General features: G+C 36.3%; 1 pseudogene; it reads right to left on the bottom strand.

The window, feature by feature from the left end:
• Nucleotides 1-19,038: 19,038 nt before the first annotated feature.
• Nucleotides 19,039-19,137, bottom strand: LOC122101177 (annotated as a pseudogene).
• Between the last annotated feature and the right edge of the window lie 363 nt (nt 19,138-19,500).

Below are 19,500 nucleotides of genomic sequence, written 5' to 3'. Positions count from 1 at the left end.
CATAATTAAATTAAAAAAAAATACAGCACACCAAGTGCCAGTGACTCACTCTTATAATTCGACCTGGGTAATGAGATCTTAGAAATGTGTTTGAAAGTGGCCCAGACAGAAAACTACTTCTTAGATTCTAATCTCTAATTAACCACTAAAAACATGAATTAGCTCTGTGTCTCAAATTGGAGATTGCTGTCCTTGAGCATAAAAAGGCTTAGGGATAATGCCCAGGCCTGCAAACAACACCCACAACAACAAAATGTATCACATTAATTTCACAAAAGCATCTTTTAACTGCTGTGAACATTTCTTAGAAACATGAATAAATGCCCCTGGAAAATGTCAAGTAAAAAGTATAGAATATTTACGTCTATGTTAAAGACATGACTATTTAGATTGTTTAAGATATTTAGGTAATGATTAAGAATTAAGAATAATGATCGGTAGGTAATATATTGGGAGTGGTTTGTCATTCTATTTTATGATAGTAATAGAATGATATTTATAATGGTTATATAAAATACTCTTGCTTCGTATTTGAATTATAATAAATGATAAACATTTTTAAATGTTTCCAATGGAAAGGAATATCAATTCTTATGTAATTTCAAGCAATTGAGAAAATTATTCCAAGGCTGGTTTGCTCTAAGACTATATATCTTTTCTTGTTCTAGTTTTCATATGTTCATAGAAATTAAAATTCCCAAAATTCAATGGATTTTGACATTCAGGAACATCTTCATAGATACTAATATTAGAATCCCTTAAGTGGAATTGTTTATTTCATTTGTTACTTTCACAAATAAATCAAGATGATATTGTATTTTGTTTCTTTTCACTGCTATTGGCTCTTATCTTGAGAATACTTTTTCCCTAGCAAAGTAGAGAAAAACAATTGGATTGACCAAGTAACATGGCTTTCATAAGATGCAGATGCATAGATTTGTGTCTTCTGTCATTTGCCAAAAGTTTCTTCCAGAAAAGGTTATCAATTATTTATAAGTGTTGCTTAATTTCTAGTTATTCTAGTTATCACATACACTTTTTAATTGAGTTAGCTCTGAATAAACTCAAAATAAACAGACAAAAAATCCTCAAAATGAACGGAAATCATATTATTGTTTTAAATGTTGTAGTTTACTAAGTTTTTAAGCAAACACAGAAAATATCTTTTTAGGTATTCTGCATTTTGTGTGAAGTATTTTAACAATAGTTTTTTTGCTGACATATAATTCACTTGAAATTTATTATCTCCTTGTATTGTATGCATTTTAGTGCTTTGGAAATGAATTGTACAATCATAGGTTTTCCAAGCCTAATTTTCACAAATTTGCTTTTCTTCAAATAGAAATGCTGTAAATTTTAGAACAGACATTAAAGTAGATATAAAATTCATTTACAGGAATTTGTCAGGCATACATCCTCTATAGTGAGCCTTTTCAAAATTTGTTTTTTGGGATTATTTCCAGGGTCTCACACAGAGTACTCAAGTTCATTCTCAATCAACCACATTCCCTGTCCAAACAAGTTTTTTACTTCTCTTTAATACATACATAGACGTGTAATGGATAGAACCTATTCAATTCTCTTTGACCTTTTGAAAGCTTGCTTGCTTTAATGATTGAAGTATTATACAAATTCATTTGCTATGTGGAGTATATCAATTTCTCCACAAGTGTATTACTATATTTGTGTCATCTTTTTAGATGATGGTCCTACTAGTGAGTTTTCTCTTTATTTATTCTTGGATACTAAAGAGGAACTTATTTCATATGCTCCTACTATTTACATATGTTCTTTAAAGAAATATCCTATTTGGGATAAAGATATATGGAATTAGAAGATATGAAAATACTTAGACTCAGAATCATTGTAGCATTAACATTGTAGCATTAACAAATATGTGTCCTCTATCTGTTAGATATGTTTTCATTTCTTTTATATTGTCCTTTGAATTATGAAAGATTGTAAGTTGATATTATCCAGTTCATTCTTGCTTTTCTTTACCCACTAATGCTTTCCATGTCATATTTTAGAAACCTTACTGATCCAATGCCATGAATTTTTATGTTTATGTTTTATATGTTTTTATATCTCACATTTTGTTTCATAATCATTTTTTATTTAAAATTTTTAAATTTTTGTATAAGGATTTAGGTAGTAGTATAAGAACTTTTTTAAAATCTAGGGAGGAAATAGTGCCACTACACCCATTTAAGATTCTATTTTTATTTCATAAAGACATGGCATCCTTTTCAAATCTATTGACCATAAATCAGTAATTTTTTTATTGTGAAAATACCATACAGAGCGGTTACAATTACACAACAGTATTAACCAAAGCATACTATTTGCAGAGGAGTATTTAAAAGGTGTAATTTCTTATAAAATTGAACTTTTAATCCAACAAAATGAATACCAGATATCTATCACTTGGAAGATGTGAGCGGAAGTCAAAGGGAAGGAATAAAGAGAGGTATGGAGGAAGAGAGTGAAGGCATAATATTCAACTAAAAAACATGAAAGTGGGGTGAGGTTTGAAAGAGAATGTGAAAGTTATGTAAAGATACATTGTACTTATTACCTGATTTGTGGAATGGAAATTCTTTTGAACAACTATTTAATAAAAATATAATTAAAAACAATGGAGACATCTGATCTTAAACTGCATTCTCTTAAACCATGAATCAATATAATAGTTTCCTCCTCAGAAATTTTCTTTGCAGGCATTTTCCTCATAATGCCAAAAAACTGACCAATGCAATGAATATCAATATATCACATTGCATATTGTAAATAGACACAATATAAAAATCACAGTAAAAAATGTTAGAATTCATCACATGATAAAATAACAGGTAGAAAGTATCAAATGCTGAATGATAGTTTTTCCAAGTACTTTAACTATGGTATCAAACTTAATCCTGACAATAATCCCATAAAGTGGAACTACTTCCATTTTTAATTCTCTGATGATGTTATTGAAATCTTCAGAATTGGAATTACTAGTACAGCATTACACGCTGGTAAGTGTTAGCCTGAGGCCCATCTCCCACTCTATCAAATAACCTCATTTTATTTTATGACTAAAATACCAGCACTTTGTCTACTAATTCTAGGAAAATTTCCCAGAATTATTGTGTACACTCTAATAATATGTGACATTATCTTTGTTAGAAAATAGGTAGCTATAATATGAAAATTCCAAGCTCATAATCAATTCAAACATCCCTGGTGAAAGGAACTGCTAAAGTATAACATTCTTGATTTCTAGCTCAAAATAGTAGAAACCATATTCTATCCCTTCACTCAACACTGCACTGCCTGGGGACCCCATCTCTGTTTAACACAGTCATACCGAAAGAGTGTCCTGCCCAATTCCCGATGGAAACAGACTGCAGGTGTTATGGACCAATAATTTCCACATTGTAGCTCACCTAGGTTGTTTACCATTACAAGTATTTTGATTGCTTTTTATACCCAACATTCTGAGGAAAATGTACTACTTTAAAATGTTATTAAGGGCTGGGAAGGTAGCTCATTGGTAGAATGCTTGCCTTGCATGCATGAGGCCCTGGGTTCGATTCCTCAGCACCACATAAACAGAAAAAGCTGGAAGTAGAGTTTAGGCCCCACAACCAAAAAATAAAATAAAATAAAATGTTATTAAATCAAGACTGATATAAAAATCACCTTTGACCCCAGATAAATATTTTACCTTTCATATACCCCAAAATGCAGTCTGAAGTATCATTAATGTCAGGAACAAGAGGTTAAAAATCATAGACCCAAGACCTAAGCATGAATTAAAGACTCTCCACCTTGTCAATACAATTGGTTTAAAAAGTCATCAATACTACTGCATTTTAAAAATTTTCTTATGAAATGAAGATTCAATTATAAATTATTAACACTTGAAAATAACTCATTTTCTTGGGAGTAGGACACAAAGCACAAGATTAATCCTAATCATTTTAAAGGACCTTTATTTATACTCCAAATTCACTCCCATAACTACAATGATATGAAAAATAACTGAAGTACAGAAACACAAAGAAATAATTTAACTGCATCATCTACATTCAAAGGACTGTGTTAATAGAAAACAAAGTTAAACTAATAATTAGCTTACCAAATTCACTTACATTCTTTTATTCTATTTCATTTAGTTTCATAAAAACTAGGTTTTCATAAGATTATGCATAAAATGTCTATATACCCACTTCCTTTTTCAGATCTTAACAATATTTATTTCAGAAATGTCTTTAGCTCTATAGTCAATGAAATGAAATTATACTAAAATATTCAAAGGGTTTTCTGAAATTGCAAGACTCGCTCTGGGATGTTATTTATATTGGAAAAGATATTCGAAAAGCCTTATTTGTTAAGTTGCGATAGTTACTCCCACAAAAGAGCCATTAGCCCTTTGCATGTACAAAACAACTTCAGATACATCCACTTTGTGGAGATGACACATGCTTTTGGTTCGTTTGTTTTTGAAAGAAATATCTAACAAGCATATCAACAATACCGATTTTCAGTAAATAAAATGGGATATTCAAAATTGATAAATATTGGGTTGATTACCTCGTAGTGTGAATAGATAGGATCTTACAAAGAACGTTATTTTCAACAGAAAGCCAGAAAGAGTTTATCCACTTTGTGTTTCACGGGAATAACCAGAAAGCAATACCTATTTGGTCCAGTTGGTCAAACTCACTCCATGAGCATATGTTAAAAGTATAACAAATTTAAGAGGTCAAATACTTATTTTGTAAGGACAGTCATCATATAGCTCTAATTTACTACCTAAATATGTCTGAATCTTCTCACCTAACATAAGAGCTGAAAGCAGTCTCTTTTATCTAACTTAATATGGTAAATCCTTTGATTCTGATGATATTATTTGACAAATAAAATGTACAAAAGAGTGGTCCAACTGAAATGACATGACAGAATTCTGATAAATAAAAACATTGCAACAAAGTTAGCTCTTTTCAGCCTCACCCTGTCCACATTGGCAAGCAACATTGCAACAGCACATGCACACATATACACATACACACATATGCATACATGTATACACACCTATACATGCATGCTAAATTCATGATTTATTGTACAAAAAAGTTCAAATAAAAAATTAATGATTAGTACAAATGATAATTTGCCTTACTACAAAATAAAACACAATCCAGGCACCACAAATGTTACATTTTACCTGCCTATCCACATGTGACCACTTTATTTATATTTAATTACTTAATTAACTAATTAATTCAATTATTTGTTTGGTGCTAATACTAAAGCTGGAACTCAGGGCCTGTCTCTGTCCCAGAATTTGTTATTTTTTTGTTTTAGTTTTCTCAAGGATATCATTTTACTGCTTGTACCACAGCTCCAGTTCTAGCTTTTGTTGGTTTCTTTCAAAGCAGAATCTAATGGACTTTTTTTTGTTTGATCTGGTTTCAAATCACAGTCCTCAGACGTCATCTTTCTGATTAGCTACGATTAATGGCATGAGCCACCAGTGTGGCTTTTGCTTTTTCCTCTATAGTTATCTAATGCACATACTTAGATAGTAATTTAAAAATGAGAGTATAGAAGCAAGATGTACAGTGATGATTTTGTCCTGTCAGAAATTCAAGTTAGTAATGTAAATTTCTTCTTAAGAACATACACAAAAAATACCCTGATATAGTATAAGAGAACTCACAATTGGACATATGAGTTTTAAGAGCTTTCTAATAGATCCATTATTTATTGGTACCCAAAATTAGAAAAAAAAATGTATAATGTAGTACTAAAATAGAAGTCCTTTACATGACTAGTTACATTCCTTGTTTTTTTAAAGACAATTGTTTTCATCTAAAAAAATAAGCCTGTCTATTTTCTTCATGTGGTTTCAATGATTGAAGGTGCTTAATGCGAAATAAAAATGTATCAGTAGTTCTTTGCTATCAATTAAATCTCACTTTGTCTTTTTGGAGAATATAATGATCAAAGCAATAGTTGAGAATCAGTAAGCAATTGTCCAGAATCATGCTTCCAGTGCAAGTGAATCAACATAAGTAATGCTCAATACCATTTTCCACAAAGTTTTGTCACAGATACAATCGGTCTACCTCCTTTTGCTGCTTTCCTAGCCTGGACCTATTCCTTCATTGTACATGCAAAGTGTGATTCAACTGATTTCATTCAGATCTGTTCCTAGAATTATCAAGAATTTAGATTCTTGTCTGCAATAAGATTAAACCTACGTCTCTTCATGGAGGCTGCTAAAAATGTATTTACCAAATTCAAGTAAATACACAAATTTTATTTCCATCTTTTTTAAAACATAAAATTCTGTTTGCTCTATAAATTAATCAGAGGCATGCATTTGTGGCTATCTAGGTCATTGCACATCGTCTCTCTTCCTCTCTCTTTAATGTTTCTCATAGATAAGAGGATTGCTCTATAATTATTGTAATTTATTTTGCTTTTATATTTTTGGTTGCATCATTTTACTTTCTGCTCTGCCATTTCCCAAATGATTTATATAGAGGGCATTATTTCATCTTTTCTCATTCCTAGAATAAGCTGCACATGAAGACACTACTGGTCCTTATTTTCAGTCTGTATCTTTGAATATGGAAGAAAATCTTTCCTCTGCTCTCATCAATTCCATTCTCTCCAGTTAGAATAATTTCGAATAGTAAAAATGGAAAAGGGGAAAATAAATCACGGTGAAAAAACAGATGCAGAAAATTCACCGGATTTTTCTGAACAGTTCAACTAATGTGAACTATTAGGGAAATACATGGACACCTCATTCTCACTGTCACTCAAAGCCTCTAGTTAGGCAATTCTTAGGAATATGAGGAACATGATGAAAAAGTGAGGAATGGTATCAATTGCAAAAAAAATGGAGAAGGATCCATGCAAATTTCTTCTTTGGGCTGCTGAAAATAATCAGGTTATTACAGTGCGGAGACTACTTTCCAAAAAAGCCACTCATGTGAATACTAGAGATGACGATGAGTATACCCATATTCATTAGGAAGCCTACAGTGGACACTTAGACACTGTCCATGAGTTGTTGGCTCAAGCAGCAGATATTCATGCAATAACTGTAGATGGTTGGACAACCCTGCGCAGTGATTATATCTGGAATAATACTAGAGTGGCTTTTTTCTTACTTCATCATGATTCAGATACCAATGGCCCCCTTGCTTCTTGCTGCTGGGAATAGAGATAGCAAAGACATGTTGAATCTGCTTCTGTTGAACCATTATGTCAAATCAGGTCTGAAGAACAACTTGGAAGAAACTGTATTTGATATTGCCAAAAGGATAAGTATGTATCACTATCTCTTTGAAGTTTTGCAAAGCTGCACAAATTGCTCTCCTAAATCATAATTTTTCGGTTAAGTTTATTAAATTTCAAAAATGCCATTGCATTCTTTGTTTCCATACTAAATATTTTCACGATCCAAATAACAACAATAGCTTATTGTAACAATTAATGGATTCCATGGAAGTCTTCCAAGTGAATTGCATGACTTTGATGTCAAAATGTATTCAAGAGTTAGTTTTATACATCTATAATGATTTCTGGAGAGTTTTTGGTATTTTTATTGTACTTAAGTGGTAACATAATTTCACAGTATTGTGGAATAGTGATGCTCAGTTAAAGTCACAAACACATTCTAACATTTCTGGAGCAAATTGTCTATCACAGTCTATAACATTTATGAGTTCTATGAGCTTTGCGATACAGTTATTCCTTCCACATTGGTTGGTATGTGCATTTCTTTTGTTTTGCATAACATCAGCTGTTCCCTTTTTCCCAATTGTTTTCTCCCTCCCATCCCTGCCATTAACTTGCTTAGTTCATTTTGGTCAGTGTCCAGTGCAGCTGACGGGTTTTTCCCTGATTCCCTCTACTTTTATGTCATCTTCCTGGTTCCCCTCCATTGTACACATATATACCATACATGTGATCAGCAGCATGGGGTTGTTTAGTAGAGATTCGACCAGATGAGTGGAAGTCCTTTGTTTCTTAAGTCCTGTTAATTTTGTCGTATTACCTAACATTTTGGTTTTAACATCCACTTATCAGGGAGAACATGTACTGTTTGTCTCTTTGCTCTTGGCTTACCTTGCTCAACATGATCACCTTCTAGCTCCATCCATTTCCCTGCAAATGCCATTATTTTGTCATTTCTAATGGCTGCATAATATTCCATTGTGTATAGATACCACAATTTTGGGATCCATTCATCTGTGGTGAGACATCTGGGCTGTTTCCATATCCTGGTTATTACGAACAGTACGGCAATAAACATGGAGGTGCATGTGTCCTTGTATACTGGTTCCTGTTGTTCAGGATGGATGCCTAGAAGTGGTACGACTGGGTCATAAGGGAGGTCAATATTTAGCTTTCTTAGGACCCTCCAGACTGTTTTCCAAAGTGGTTGTATGAGTGTACATTCCCAACAGCAGTGTAGTAGGGTTCCTCTTTCTCCACATACCCTCCAGCATTTGTCATTGGCTGACTTGAGGATGTGGGACATTCTGACTGGGGTAAGGTGGTGTCTCATGGTTGTCTTTATTTACATTTCCTTCAAAACCAGGGATGGTGAACATTTCCTAATGTGTTTCTTTGCCATTTTTATCTCTTCTTCTGAGAAGTCTCTCTTTAGTTCCCTTTCCCATTTAGTAATTGGTTTGTTAGGTTTTGGAGGGATTAGTTTCTTGAGTTCCCTGTATATACTGGATATTAACCCCTTGTCGGATATATTGCTGGTAAATATTTTCCCCAATTAATTGGTTGTCTTTCTAGCTTGGTTGCAATAGCTTTAGCTTTGCAGAAGCTTTTTATTTTAAGGTAGTCCCATTTGTCGTGTCTCACTCAATTTGTTGTGACCCTGGGACTCTGTTCATGAAATTCTTTCCTGGACCTATAAGTACAAGTGTCTCTCCTACTCTGCCTGCAGTGGTTTCAGAGATTCAGGTTTAATGCTAAGGTCTTTGATCCATTTTGAGCTGATGTTGGTGTATGGTGATATGCTGGTGGCCACTTTTATTCTTCTGCATATGGCCACCCAGTTTTCCCAGCATTAGTGGTTGAAGAGGCTATGTTTCTTCCATCGTCTGTCTTTGGTTCCTTTGTCAAATGTCAGCTGACTGTAGGCATGTGGATTTATTTCTGGATCTTCTATTCTATTCTATTTGTCTTCGGGTCTGTGTTTGTGCCAGTACCATGCTGTCTTTGTTATTATGGCTCTATAGTAGAGTTTGAAGTTTGACATGGGTATACCTCCCATGTTGTCTTTATTTGCTAGAATTATTTTGGATATTCTAGGTCTTTTTTGGTTCCATATGAATTTTTGGACTGTTTTCTATATTTCAGGGATATACATCATTGGTATTTTAATAGGAATTGCATTGAATTTGTATATTAATTTGGGCAGTATTGACATTTTCACTATATTGTCTGCCTATAAAAGAGCATGGGAGGTCTTTCCATTTCCTAGTGTCCTCTGTAATTTTTTTCTTTAACTTTTTATAGTTTTCAATAAATAGTTCTTTTACATCTTTGGTTAGGTTACTTCCTGAATATTTTATTTTGGGGGATGTTATTGTGAATGGGCTTGCTTTCCTTTATTTCCCTCTCTGCTTGTACATTGTCAGTGTACAGGCATGCAACTGGTTTTGGGGGGTTTATTTTCCTGCTACGTTGCCGAAGTGATTTATGATTTCTAAGAGTTTGAGGATGGAATTTTTGGGATCGTGAAGGTATAGTATGATGTCATCTGTAAAAAGGGATAGTTTAATTTCTTCTTTCCCTATACAGATCCTTATAATGTCTTTTTCTTGCCTTATTGACCTGGCTAAGAGTTCCAGGGCTATATTGAACAGGAGTAGAGACAGTGGGCATCCTTGCCTTGTTCCTGATTTTTTTTGGGGGGTCCGGTCATGGGGCCTGAACTCTGGGCCTGGGTGCTGTCCCTCAGCTCTTCAGCTCAAGGCTAGCACTCTACCACTTGAGCCACAGCGCCACTACTGGCTTTTTTCTTTTTGCTTATGTGGTGCTGAGGAATCGAACCCAGGGCCTCAGGCATGCAAGGCAAGTGCTCTACCACTGAGCCACCTTCCCAGTCCCCTTGTTCCTGATTTTAAGAGAATTGGTTGTAGCTTTTCCCCATTAAGTATAGTATTAGCTATTGGTCTGTTGTAAATGGCTTATAATGTTTTAAGAAATGTTCCTTCTATTTATATTGCCTCCAGAGCTTTTAGCATGGATGAATGTTGAATTTTATCAAAAACTTTTTCTGCATTTGTGGAGATAATCATGTGATTCTTGACCTTGGCTCTGCTGATGTGTTGGATTATATTTATTGACTTACGTATGTTAAACCATCCCTGAATCTCTGGGATGAAGCCTACATGGTTTTAGTGTATGGCTTTTTTTATGTGTTTCTGCATTCTGTCAGCTAGAATCTTGTTAATGACCTTTGCACCTGTGTTCATCAAGGACATTGGCCTGTAATTCTCCTTTTTGGTTGGGTCTTTGCCTGGTTTGGGGATGAATGTGATATTGGCTTCGTAGAATGTGTTTGGGTTAGCTCCCTCCTTCTCTGTTTCTCTGAAGAGCTTGAGGAGTATAGGTATTACTTCTTCTTTAAAGATCGTATAGAATTCTGTTGTGAATTCATCTGGTCCTGGGCTTTTTTTGTTGTTGTTGGAAGACCTCTGATTGCTTCCCGTATCTCGTTGTAGGATGTTGGCTTATTTAATTGATTTACTTCTTCTTTGCTCAATTTGGGAAACTTGTATTTCTCTGAAAATGCATCCATTTCTGCCAGGTTTTCTTTCTTTAGAGGGTATAACTTTTGAAAGTAGTCCGTTAAAATTGTTTGGGCATCTTGGGTACGTGTTGTGATTTTTCCCGTAGCATCCCTAATCCTGTTAATATGGGTTTCCTCTCTTCTTTTTTAAATTAATCTTGCCAAATATCTATCAATTTTATTTGTTTTTTCAACCAGCTTTTTGTTTGGTTAATTTTGGCTATGATTCTCCAATTCTCTATTTGAATAATCTCTGCTCTTAGTTTGGCTATCTGGCTGTGTTTAGTAACTTTAGGTTCCATTTTTTCATGTTTTTCTAGCTGTTTTATTTGCAACATGAGATTATTTTCTTGGTCTGTCTCTATTTTCTTGATCTGGGCACTGATGGCAATAAATTTGTCCATCAGGACAGCTTTTGCTGTGTCCCAAAAGGTTTTTGCGATGCATTTTCATTTTCATTGAGTTGCAGGAATTTTTTGAATTTCTTCTTTAATCACTTCCATTACCCAGGCATTGCTTTGATGTGAGCTGTTCAATTTCCATGTATTTTAGTAATTTCTGCAGTATGTTTTGTTATTGAGAACTAGCTTGATTCCACTATTGTCAGATAGGATACAGGGGATTATGTCAATCCCCTTGAATTTGCTTAAGTTTCTTACATGAACTATTATATGGTCTATTTTGGAGAAAGTACCATGAGCTGCTGAGAAGAATGTGTACTATGTTGTTTTTAGGGTGAAATACTTGGTAAATGTCAGTTCTGCTTGAAGTATGGCCTCATTAATTCGATAGCTTCTTTGCCAATATGCTGGTTGGTAGACCTGTCCTTTGGTGAGAGTGATTAAGTGATTACATAACTTCCCAAATTTCACAGTATTGTGAAATAATGATGCTCCTTTAAAGTCACAAGTTCATTCTAAATTTCCTGGAGCAAATTGTTTATCACAGTCTATAACATATAACAGTGTACACAATACAACATACATGTGATCAGCAGTATGGGGATATTTAGTAGTGTTTCGACCAGATGAGTGGGAGTTCTTTGTTTCTTAAGTCCTGTTAATTTTGTCATATCACCTAACATTTTGGATTTAGCATCCACTTAGGGAGACCATGTATCGTTTGTCTCTTTGCTCTTGGCTTACCTTGCTCAACATGATCACCTTCTAGCTCCATCCATTTCCCTGCAAATGCCATTATTTTGTCATTTCTAATGGCTGCATAATATTCCATTGTTTGTAGATACCACAATTTTCGGATACGTTCATCTGTGTTGGGGCATCTGGGTTGTTTCCATATCCTAGCTATTGTGAATAGTGCTCCAATATACATTGAGGTGCACGTGTCCTTGTATATTGTTTCCTATTGTTCAGGGTAGATGCCTAGAAGTGGTATGACTGGGGAGGTCAATCTTTATCTTTCTAAGGACCCTCCAGAGTGCTTTCCAAAGTGGGTGTATAAGTGTACATTCCCACCAGCAGTGTAATAGGGTTCCTATTTCTCCACATACCCTCCAGCAATTGTCATTGGATGATTTCTGGATGTGTGACATTCTGACTGGGGTAAGGTGGTATCTTTGTCTTTATTTGCATTTCCTTCACCAACAGGGATGATGAACATTTCCTCATGTCTTTCTTTGCCATTTTTATTTCTTCCTCTGAGAAGTCCCTCTTTACTTCCCTTGCCCATTTAGTAATTGTTTTTTTAGGTTTAGGAGGGATTAGTTTCTTGAGTTCCCTGTATATACTGGATATTAACCCCTTGTCTGATATATTGCTGGTAAATATTTTTTCCCAATTAGTTATTTTTCTTTCTAGCTTGGTTGCAATAGATTTAGCTGTGCAGAAGATTTATATTTTAAAGTTGGCCCATTTGTTGAGTCTCTCTCCAATTGTTGTGATCCTGGGACTCTGTTCAGGAAGTTCCTTCCTGTGCCTATTGGTTCAAGTGTCTCTCCTACTCTGTCCTGCAGTAGTTTCAGAGATTCAGTTTTAATGTTAAGATCTTTAATCCATTTTGAGTTGATGTTGGTGCATGGTGATAGGCTGGGGTCCACTTTTAGTTTTCTGCATGTGGCAGCCCAGTTTTCCCAGCAGTAGTGGTTGAAGAGGCTGTGTTTCTTCCATTGTATGTCTTGGGCTCCTTTGTTTAATATCAGCTGACTCTAGGCCTGTGGATTTATTTCTGGATCTTCTATTCTGTTCCATTGGTCTTCTGGTCTGTTTTTGTGCCAGTACCATGCTGTCTTTATTATTATAGCTCTGTAGTATAGTTTGAAGTGCGGCATGGATATCCCTCCCATTTTGCCTTTATTCCCTAGAATTGGTTTGGCTATTCTAGGTCTTTTGTTGTTCCATATGAATTTTTGGACTGTTTTCTGTATTTTAGTGATGTAAGTCATTAGGATTTTAATAGGGAATGCATTGAATTTGTATATTAATTTTGGCAGTATTGCCATCTTCACTATATTAACTTGGCCTGTCCAAGAGCATGGGAGGTCTTTCCATTTCCTAGAGTCTTCTGCAATTTCTGTCTTTATCTTTTTATAGTTTTCATTAAATAGTTCTTTTACATCTTTGGTTAATTCCTAAATATTTTATTTGGGGGAGGTTATTGTGAATGGGGTTACTCCCTTTATTTCCCTCTCTTCTTGTACATTGTCAGTGTACAGGAAGGCAACTGATTTTTGTGGGTTTATTTTGTATCCTGCTACTTTGCCGAAGTGATTTATGATTTCTAAGAGTTTGGGGATGGAGTTTTTGGGATCATGAAGGTATAGAATCATGTTGTCTGCAAAAAGGAATAGTTTAGCCTCTTCTTTCCCTATGCGGATCCCTTTCATGTATTTTTCTTGCCTTATTGTTCTGGCTAAGGCTTCCAGGACTATATTGAAGTGCAGTGGAGACAGTAGGCATACTTGCCTTGTTCCTGATTTTAGGAGAATTGGTTGTAGCTTTTCCCCATTAAGTGTATTATTGGCTATTGGTCTGTCATAACTGGTTTAATTGTTTTAAGAAATGTTCCTGCTATTTCTATTTTCTCCAGAGCCTTTAGCATGAATGAATGTTGAATTTTATCAAAGGTCTTTTCTGCATCTGTGGCAAAAATCATGTGATTCTTGACCTTGGCTCTGTTGATGAGTTGGATTACATTTATTGACTTACAGAATAAAATAGATCCTAATACGATAATACTAGGAGACCTCAACACACCACTCTCACCAAAGGACAGGCCTGCCAACCAGAGGATTGGAAAAGAAGCTACCAAATTAAGTGAGGCCATACTTCAAGCGGAATTAACTGATATCTACCGAGTATTTCACCGTAACACAACACAGTACAGATTCTTCTCAGCAGCTCATGGAACTTTCTCCAAAATAGACTATATCATAGCTCATGCAAGGAACTTAAGCATATACAAAGGGACGACATAATCCTCTGTATCCTATCTGACCATAGTGGAATCAAGCTAGTTCTCAATAACAAAGCATACCGCAGAAATTTCTCTAATACATGCAAATTGAACAGCACACTTCTTAGCAATGCTTGGGTAATGAAAGAGATCAGAGAAGAAATAAAACATTTCCTACAACTCAATGAAAATGAAAAAAAAAAAAACCTCGCAAAGACACTTGTGGGACACAGCAAAAGCTGTCCTGAGGGGTAAATTTATCGCCCTCATTGCCCACATCAAGAAAATGGAGACAGACCAAGTAAATAATCTCATGTTGCAACTAAAACAGCTAGAAAAACAAGAAAAAATGGGACCTAAAGCTACTAGACGGAGCCAGATAACCAAATTAAGAGCAGAGATTAACCAATTAGAAAATCAGATAATTACAGCCAAAATTAACCAAACAAAAAGCTGGTTCTTTGAAAAAATAAACAAAATTGATGGACCGTTGGCAAGATTAATTTAAAAAAATAAGAAAGGAAACCCATTTTAACAAGATTAGGGATGCCACCGGAAAAATCATAACACGTACCCAAGATATCCAAACAATCCTAATGGGCTACTTTCAAAATTTATACTCTCTAAAGGAAGAAAACCTGGCAGAAATGGATGCATTTTTAGAGAAATCCAAGTTGCCCAAACTGAGCAAAGAAGTGAACCAATTAAATAAGCCAATATCCTACAACAAGATACAGGAAGCAATCAGAGGTCTTCCAACAACAAAAAAAAGCTCAGGACCAGGTGGATTCATAGCAGAATTCTATAAGACCTTTAAAGAAGAACTAATACCCACATTCCTCAAGTTCTTCAGAGAAACAGAGAAGCCAATATCACACTCATCCTCAAACCATTCAAAGACCCAACCAAAAAGGAGAATTACAGGCCAATTTCCTTGATGAACTCAGGTGCAAAGATCCTTAACAAGATTCTAGCTAAAAGAATCCAGAAACACATAAAAAAATTCATACACTATGACCAGTTAGGCTTCATCCCAGAGATGCAGGGATGGTTTGACATTGTAATGATTTTAATGACAAGTTTATTTTATCAGATATAAGGATTGCTACACCTGCTTTCTTATTAGGGGCATTTGATTGGTAGATCCTTTTCCAACCCTTCACTCTGAGTTTGTTTGCATGTTTGGCTTAGAGGTGGGTCTCCTGAAGGCAACAGATGGATGGGTCCTGTTTTAGGATCCAATCTGCAGTTCTTTTTCTTTTGATTGGTGAAATAAGTCCGTCAATCTTAAGAGATAGAATAGAGAGATGCATTATGGTCACTGTTTTTCTTCTTTCTTTTCCTCTGTCCTTGCTCAGATAGACTTCTATTAATGCTTGTCTGGGTGCAGGTCCCTGTTCCTGGTTGCTTTTCTCAGGTTGTGTTCCACCTTTTAGTAGTCTTTGTAATGCTGGCTTAATGTTTATGTATTAATTTAGTTTTTTCTTTGCTATTAAAAATTTTCATTTCTCCATGGAATGTGAATGCTAGCTTTACCGAGTATATCAGTCTGGGTTGGCAGTTATTGGCTCTCAGTGCTCATGTGGTACTTTCCCAGGCCTTTCTTGCATTCAGGGTTTGTGTGGAGAGATCTGTAGTGATTGTAATATTTTTCCTATAGTAGTATAGCTCCTTCTTCATTTTTGATGCATGCAAGTTTGTTTCCTTATCATTCAGATCTATCATTTATACTATAATGTGTCTAGAAGTGTTTCTCCTGGGATCCTGCTTGTTAGGTGTTCTATATGCTTGTGTTATGTGGGTAAGATGTTCTTTTTAGAGATGGGGAAAATTTTCACCGATTATCTTGTGGAATAGGTGCTGCATTCCCTTGCTTTGATATTCCTCATCTTCGTATATGAAGGTTAAATTTCTTGGCACTATCTGCTTGTCCTTGAATTTCCCTTTGGTATAATTTAAGTGATTTTTCAATATCTGTCATTTTTTGGTCCAGTTGATGTATTCTGTCTTCTGTATTCCATTTTGTTCACTCTGTTAACTGTGGTTTCCATTGTGGTTTGCATGGAGGAAAGGGACTCATTGTTGATTTCAATGGATTCAATGTTGGTTTTCAAAATACCAATCTCACCTCTTAATGAGGTATGTACTGCCTCTATTTTGTCACTTATCTCACGGCTTAGTGAGGTGTGTGCTACCTCTATTTTTGCATGCATCTCCTGTTTGATGTCCTGCACCTCTTTTGGTATTTCGACCCAGTGTTCTTTCAAATTCTGGTCTATTTCTCACTGTATTCTTGAGTCATTGCCTCCAGCATGTCTTGGATATAGTGTTTGTCTTCCATTCCTGCTTTTCTCCCACTGGGGTTCTCCCCTGGATTGCTGCTGGCTTTTAGAGAGAGCTTGCTATCCTAGGTGTTGATAAACCTTGTAATATTTCTCTGTGATTTTCTCATGGGGATTCAGGGATTATTGCAGACTAATCTGAAATTTTGTTTTGGTCAATAGGTGTCTGTCTTTGCTTGATTACTGTTTCTGTGCTGGTAGAGAGAGTCTGTACCTGATCTCAGTTCTGTTGGGGGCCAGCCTCCAGCTGTTGGTCTGACCCACACAGGATTCTCAGCTCTCTGCTGTAGATCACTGGCAGTTCCCGCCTTTAGAAGGGTTGAGCAGCCTAGATTGCTCCTGTTTGTTTCTACAGGTGCTCTTGGCGAGTTTGGATGTGCTGGATGTACTCTCCCAGATGCTGGAGTCTGCTATGGTCTCCTGATGTTTTGTTTTGTTTTACTTTTTGGCTAGTTGTAGGCTTGAACTCTGGTCTTGGGTGCTGTCCCTCAGCTCTTCAGCTCAAGGCTGGCACCCTACCATTTGACCCATAGCACCACATCTGGCCCTTTCTGCTTATGTTTTGTTGAGGAATGAGATCCAGGGCCTCTTGCACATAAGACAAGCACTGTACTGTTGAGCAACTTACCAGCCTGAGCTCCTGACTATTATCAGGTGCTGGAGGCCTGTCTTGTTCAATTCCCAGCCTAGAATACATGGGTCGGGTTCTTGTGGGGTTTGGGCTTCTCTTGTCCTGAACCCCCTGCGTCTTTTGCTGTCACAGGCATGATTACCAGGGGTGCATTTCCCCTGTTTTTCTCCCCTCTGCTGAAGCGTATACTCACCTTCTGATTTCAGTTGGGAGGAGTTAGTTATGTTGCTCAGGCACCAGATCCCCAGGCCTGGTCCCAGACCCCAGCCTGGGGCACACCTGATGGACCTGTGCTGCTATGTATCCCACCTAGATTACGCAGCTTGGAGTAGACAGTTCAAATTTCTTCCACCGTTGGGTGTCTTGACCCAGTGGCATTGTTCCAGGCTTGGGCATTTAAGCTTCCTTCCAGGGTCTCTCTTGTTCAAGCCTTGCCAGCTGAGTGTGATCCATTGGCTGGTAGAGCTCTTGAACAGTTTCTAGTTTTAGTGGGTCCTGTGGTGCAGGTTTTGGGGTAGGGGGTCTGGGGATTCCCACCAGCTCTGGTCTCCTTTGAGGAATACACTGTCCCCTGCGGGGTACTCACCCTGGAGCTAGTTGTTTCTGTGTGATGTAGGTTGCTGGTTGCCGTTGCAGTGAGAGTTCAATTGAGGTAGTTGTGGGCTAGGCTGAAAGGTGGTGGCTCCGTGTGTTTCTTTTCTGTCACTGCCTCCATTGATACTGTTTGTGTCCACTCCACGGGATGGGCCTCCGGCCTCCACCCGAGGGGTGGGGAAGGGGCCTCTGTGCAGGTGCTGATCTCTGGGGTTTGTCTCTGTTTGCGCTCTCTTGATCAGCATCAGTTCCTTTCAGTTCTTCTGCTCTGGTGTTCTGTGGGCATCTCATGTATCTCTGAGGTTCCTGCCATGGTGCTGAGTGGCTTTTGTGGGATGGAGCCTCTCTGCTCGAATGGAGAGTGAGGGGAAGGGGTGGGATCTTTGTGTAAGTTCCCTGCTCAGAGGTTTCTTCATTCGTCACGATCAGCTGGTCTGACACTGGTACCTCAAGGGGCTTTGGTGCGGGTGATCTGCACACAGCTCCCTGTGTCTCTGGGCCACCGGCAGCTCCCACCAGGCCAGGCTGGCCATGGCTTGGCACGCTGCTTTGTGACCATTAGACGTTGGGGGAGGGGTCTTCATGCTTCTCTGTTGTGAAATTCTTCTTTTTACTCCTGTTTATCTCTGGATGTTGATTTTTTTGTTGTCGGTATCTTGGGGAGAATAAACGTTGGAACTCGAACTCTCTTTTTGGTTGGGGAGAGCTGTGGCATTCCCCTACTTCCCGGTCGCCATCTTGGACCCCCTCGAGTTTTTGCTTTTTTTATTCAGATATAATTTTAATTTATCTGGTGAAATGAGTACTAAAGAAACCAAAGATATTTCTGGTGCTTATCTGAAAAATTATACTTTAAAATATTCTGTATTCTGTTTGTATAATGCCCATAATCTATTTTATTCTTTCCTAGATATAAGACTTTGAATACTACATTGTTTTATAATATATAGGTTCATTAATAAATGTGTCCTTTCAGATTGCATTCCATACCAAAACAGTTTAAGATTCCTTTTTTACTAGGTCTTTATAGTATATTTCTTTGGAATAAAATGACAATGTTTTATAATTTTAAAAGTTTTATAAAGATTATGCAATGTAAAGGCCTTTCTAAGGTGAAGATTTAACTGATGTCAAACTAACTTTTATTTATATGAATTACATGTATTGTTACACTTGTAATTTTGTAATCAACTTTTTAATAATTGTTTTTCATTTCTTGCATCTGAAGAATGAAAATTATGGAATAATTCACAGATTTTCATATCATCCTTTGCAATTGCCATGTTAATCTCTGTATTGGTGTAATTTTGATATACGTGCTGCTGAAGCATATAATGTCCTCTAAATTTAGGTAGTTAATGATGCAATATTTATACAGGATTATATCCTTGGGTGCCTATATGTAACAAGGAAACATTTTTGTTCCTAACAATGCTACTGATCTTCTTTCCCTAAAATTCTGTGTATAATGGAAAATAATTATATTGTTCAATTGATTGCTCACGTTTGCAATTTTTTTGTCAATGACTATTTTAAATCGTTTTCATTTTAGATTTAATCATACTTTGAAGCATTTTTAGCTAGGTCCAAAGGGGATGGCTTTTTCAAGTACTTATTTATCCAACTGAGTTAGCTCTGTGTAGCTAACAGATTCAAAGTAAGCCTTGCTTAAGAGCTACTTCTAAACTTCTGCA

Source organism: Dipodomys spectabilis, unplaced genomic scaffold, assembly GCF_019054845.1.
Source record: "Dipodomys spectabilis isolate Male_0828 unplaced genomic scaffold, ASM1905484v1 ptg000636l, whole genome shotgun sequence".
Classification (NCBI taxonomy): Eukaryota; Metazoa; Chordata; class Mammalia; order Rodentia; family Heteromyidae; genus Dipodomys; species Dipodomys spectabilis.
The sequence above is the reverse complement of the archived record's forward strand: the minus strand, read 5'-3'. Positions and strand labels throughout refer to the sequence as shown.